A 5861-nucleotide genomic window follows, 5' to 3' on the forward strand; every position below is an offset into this window, starting at 1 on the left:
AAGTGACACCTTATCATCGTTAGATTACTGTAGTGCTGAATAAGAGTCAAACCAAGCAAACACAAACACACAACACAGAGAAACACAAGGATTTACGTGGTTCCCCAATAATCGGGTACATCCACGGAGGGGCAGCGGATTCACTATATTTACTGGAGGAGGATTACAACAATCACTCAGACTCACACAGTATTGCCTCACAATCTACTCGTGTATCACTCTCTTCTCTGATTTCTAATACAAAACTTTGAGCCAAAGGGTCTCCATTTATAGGCCATTCAAAGAATGGCTGTCATGCCATTTTCAACAAAGGCTGCACCTCTCAGCAGCCCATGTGGTTCAACAAAGGCTGCACCTCTCAGCAGCCCATGTGGAGAATTGATGCCAATTGTCAACAATCTCCACCTTGACGACAATTCTCCAAAGGTCCGATGTTGCCCCCAACACACAACACTGCCCCTCTGCGCCCTTAGGCGCGCACTGCTCGAGAGATGTTGATCAAGTCCAAGCAATGTTGGAACTTGATCCCTGCAACCACTTTGGTGAGCATATCCGCAGGGTTATCTGCAGTCGGAATCTTCTGAAGAAGAACATCCCCTTCCTCTACAATCTCCCTGATGAAATGAAACCGAACATCGATATGCTTGGTGCGGGAATGGTGAACCTGGTTTTTCGCCAAACAGATGGCACTCTGACTGTCACAAAAAACCTCCACGTTTTCTTGAACAATTCCCAAGTCCTCAATCAAACCATGTACCCAAATAGCTTCCTTGAAAGCCTCTGTCACTGCCATATACTCTGCCTCTGTAGTAGACAAAGCCACCGTTGACTGTAACGTTGACCTCCAACTGATTGGCCCTCCAGCAAGTGTAAACACATACCCTGTAGTCGACCGTCGCTTATCTAGGTCACCAGCATAATCGGAATCCACGTAACCAACCAAATGCTGACCAAGTTTTCTGTTTCTCTCGTACTTCAATCCAACATCCACAGTACCCTGAAAATACCGTAGAATCCATTTCACAGCCTGCCAGTGCTCTTTCCCTGGATTGTGCATGTATCGACTGACCATGCTAACTGCATGTGAAATGTCCGGCCTCGTACAAACCATAGCATACATCAAAGCTCCCACAGCATTGGCATAAGGAACCTGAGCCATTTGCTTCCGTTCGTCTTCCTTCTGCGGCGACATCGATGCACTAAGTTTAAAATGAGCGGCCAAAGGTGTACTGACAGGTTTGGCTTTCCTGTCAATCCCAAATCTCTGCAACACTCGCTTCAGATACTGCGTCTGAGTCAAACAAACTGTGCCTTTCGCCTTGTCCCGCTGAATTTCCATGCCGAGTATTTTCTTTGCCTCCCCGAGATCCTTCATGTCAAACTCCTTACTGAGTTGAGCCTTCAGTCTGTCAATCTCCACCTTGCTCTTACATGCAATCAGCATGTCATCTACATATAAGAGCAAATAGACAAATGATCCATCCGGGAGTTTGCAGAAGTAAACACAATGGTCAAAGTGACTTCTTGTGTACCCCTGCTCCATCATAAACCGATCGAAGCGCTTGTACCACTGTCTCGGCGACTGTTTCAACCCGTATAGCGACTTCTTCAGTTTACAAGCCCAATTCTCCTTTCCTGCAATTCTGTAACCATCTGGTTGAGCCATATAGATCTCCTCATCCAGATCTCCGTGTAGAAAAGCGGTCTTGACATCGAGTTGGGCTAACTCAAGGTCAAACTGTGCTACCAATGCAAGCAAGATCCTGATCGACGAATGTTTGACGACAGGGGAGAACACCTCGTTGTAGTCGATCCCCTCTGTCTGTGCGTAACCCTTGGCTACCAATCTTGCTTTGAACCTGACTTTCTCAGATCCTGTACCTTCCTTCTTCGCATAAACCCACTTGCAGCCAATAGATTTCTTGCCCTTGGGAAGTTGAACCAAATCCCATGTCTGATTCTTGGAGAGTGAACCCATCTCCTCATCCATTGCCTCTTTCCACTTGTTACTATCTGTACACTGCACTGCCTCCCGGTAAGTGGAGGGGACATCATCGTCTGTCACTGGAAGTGCATAAGCTACTGTATCAGCATATCGAGCAGGTTTCCGGATTTCCCGCCTCGGTCTGCTGGTTGCAATGGATTCTGGCTGCTGTGGTATTTCCTGTAATGAAGCCTCCTCTTCAATAATGACATCCTGATCAACGGGTTGATCCTCAGGACGGCTGACTGTCTGAACAGTCTTGGCTGGAACAAGGGGAGTCTCAACCTCCACCTGTTCTGAATGCTCCACCTGCTGCTGGGCATTCGGCTCCACATTCTCCTTGGAAGGAACCTGCTGTAACATAGCAGATTCGTCGAAAGTAACATCCCTACTTAGAATCACCTTCCTGGACTCGGGACACCAGAGCCTGTATCCCTTAACACCTGAAGTGAAACCCAAGAAAACAGCTTTCTTGGCTCGTGGATCTAACTTGGACTCAGTTACATGATAGTAAGCAGAACAACCCCAAACATGTAATGAATCATAATCTGTAACTGGTTTCTCAAACCATACCTCCATCGGAGTTTTCCCTCCGATTGCTGCTGACGGTAAACGGTTGACAAGATGGGAGGCATATTTGAGAGCCTCACCCCAGAACGCCTTGCTAAGCCCGGCATTTGACAACATGCACCGAACTTTCTCCACCAAAGTACGATTCATGCGCTCTGCTACTCCATTCTGCTGCGGCGTCCCCGCAACTGTGAAGTGTCTGACTATCCCCTCCTCCCGACAGACTTGGAGAAAAGGATCTGACTTGTACTCGCCACCGTTATCTGACCTCAGCTTCTTGATTTTCCTTCCTGTCTGCGTCTCCATCATTTTCTTCCACTGAAGGAAGATTGGAAGGACCTCATACTTGTGCCTCATGGTATAAACCCAGACACGTCTGGAGAAATCATCAATAAATGTCACGAACCATCGTTTGCCTCCCAAAGTTACATTTTTGGTCGGCCCCCAAACATCTGAATGAACATAGTCAAGAATCCCCTCTGTGCGGTGAACTCCAGTGCCAAACTTGACTCGAGTTTGTTTGCCCAATATACAATGCTCACAGAAGCCAACTTTCCCTGTCTTGGCCCCTTTCAACAAGCCTTGCCTTACTAAACCCTGTAAGGCCTTCTCGCCAGCATGCCCTAAACGCATGTGCCATAGCTTGGATGCATCGTCTTCGTCTGAGCTAGTAGTAACGGCCACTCTCCCTGTGACTGTGCAACCGTCTAGGAAATACAAGTTTCCTTTTCGGCTACCTTTCAAGACAATGAGCGCCCCTCGAACTATCTTTAGCACTCCACCCATCATCGTAATCTTGTATCCTTTCACATCAAAGGCTCCAAGCGAAATGAGATTCTTCTTCAAGTCCGGAACATACCGAACGTCTGTTAGCACCCTAAACGTCCCATCATGCAACTTCAAACGGATTGAACCTATCCCTTGGACTTTGCAAGCGGTGTTATCGCCTAGCAAAACAACTCCTCCATCGAGATCTTGAAAACTCGAGAACCAGTCCCTGTTGGGACACATGTGGTAGGAACATCCCGAATCTAGTATCCACTCATCTGAATGGTCAGGTGATGATGAAACTAATAGTGCTGACTCTAGATCATCCTCTGTCTCCTCTGCAACATTTGCAGCTGGTTGTTTGTTCGGACAATCTTTCTTCCAGTGCCCCTTTTGACGACAAAGGGCACACTCGTCTTTCCCCAATCTTCTCTCTACAGACTTCCCCCTTGATTTTGAGCGAGACCTCCTTCGCCCTCCACCACCAGTCCTCCTAGTGTCGGTTCTGCCTCTTGTTGTCAAAGCTGATGCGGACGGGTCACGGTGAGCTTGCTGATCCCTCTTCCGTACCTCGTTATTCATCAAAGCATTTGAAACGTCATTAAACTTGATTTCTTCTTTACCGTACAATAAAGTAGTAGTCAAATGATCATAAGTATCAGGCAATGAATTTAACAACAGTAAAGCTTTATCCTCATCTTCTATGGAAACGTCTAGATTTTGCAAATCAGCCAAAATCTTATTGAAATTGTTCAAGTGTTGGTTCATAGTCGTACCTTGCACGTACTGGAACCCGTAGAGCTTCTTCTTGAGATACAACCGATTCTCAATACTCTTCGTCATGTACTTGTTTTCCAATTTCTCCCATAGCTCTTTAGCTAACGTTTCCTTCATCACGAAGTATTTCTGATCCTTCGTAAGACAAAGTCTGATGGTGCCACAAGCTTGGCGATTAAGCTTTATCCAATCCTTGTCTGAAATGTCGTCCGGCCTCTCCTCTAACGTAATATCCAACTCCTGTTGATACAGAACATCCAAAACTTCGCATTGCCACATGCCGAAGTTACTTGTTCCGTCAAATTTCTCCACCTCGAACTTAGCATTGGAAACCGTATTCCTTTGCCCATAACTGCTCGAAGTGACCTTGGGATGCTCGGTATTCTTCTCTGCAGATGAAGAAACTTCCGAGGTCTCCTTAAACTCTTCTTCCGCCATTAGAACTCCTTAAACTCCACCCACGTGAATATCCGGTGCACAAAAAACACCAAAAACGCGCTTTTTAGCCAACCAACGGACAAAACACCAATGTCGGAGCTGAGTTACGGAAAACGGAGTGCGGCGTTGGATCCGAAACGTCGAGAATAATCAGGAACGACTACTCACTTGCGCAAATCAGAGTTGAAACGGCTCCGAAATCGCAAAATAACACTTTCTGGAATATTCCTTGGATCAGAGAATATTCCCTCTGGTTAGGACTGACTGGACCTGCTGACTCAGCAATAAATGCTGACTGGGCGCTAATGACTGGGCCTTTTTGCTGACGTGGCGCACACCTAGCGCTGACGTGGAAAGACACGTGGCTGATGATGTGGCTGATGACTCAGCCCCTCTTATGATGTGGCTGGTGACGTGTCTGGTGACTGGGTGACACGTGGCGTGCTGACTGGGCGTAACCTTATGAAGCTTCTGGATCGATGATGTCAAGCTGACATCAGCGTCTCTAGGTGAGCCAGTAGCACTGGATAATTTTTCCCTGGCTTTGACTAGTCAAAAAACCAGCACCTGGTTTTCCTCCTTACAGATATTAAAGTAAAAAAAACTCTGTTTTCTGAAAAGATAAAAAAACAGATCCGGCGAGCAGCAGCTTCTTTCACGCTCAACCGTCGAACGGAGCGTGTGACCTCGTTGTTACTCCGTTTCCGATGGGTCTTGGTGCGTTGGAATCGTCTCGCAAGGACGCACAAGACTCAGTGGTCAAACGGATTCTTGGATCAGAAAAAAACGTGGCTCTGTGACTCGGACAGAACACGGACTGAGAAGCAGAGTCGGAAACTATGGTGGTTTTTGTGTTCTTGGTTCTACACTACGTGCTCTGATACCAATTGTAGTGCTGAATAAGAGTCAAACCAAGCAAACACAAACACACAACACAGAGAAACACAAGGATTTACGTGGTTCCCCAATAATCGGGTACATCCACGGAGGGGCAGCGGATTCACTATATTTACTGGAGGAGGATTACAACAATCACTCAGACTCACACAGTATTGCCTCACAATCTACTCGTGTATCACTCTCTTCTCTGATTTCTAATACAAAACTTTGAGCCAAAGGGTCTCCATTTATAGGCCATTCAAAGAATGGCTGTCATGCCATTTTCAACAAAGGCTGCACCTCTCAGCAGCCCATGTGGTTCAACAAAGGCTGCACCTCTCAGCAGCCCATGTGGAGAATTGATGCCAATTGTCAACAATTACCTCATTAATGATGAACTGTGAAACACTGTAGTGCAAGAGTCGCACTACACCATTAATGATAC

This window comes from Rhododendron vialii, chromosome 1a (assembly GCF_030253575.1).
Source record: "Rhododendron vialii isolate Sample 1 chromosome 1a, ASM3025357v1".
NCBI lineage: Eukaryota > Viridiplantae > Streptophyta > Magnoliopsida > Ericales > Ericaceae > Rhododendron > Rhododendron vialii.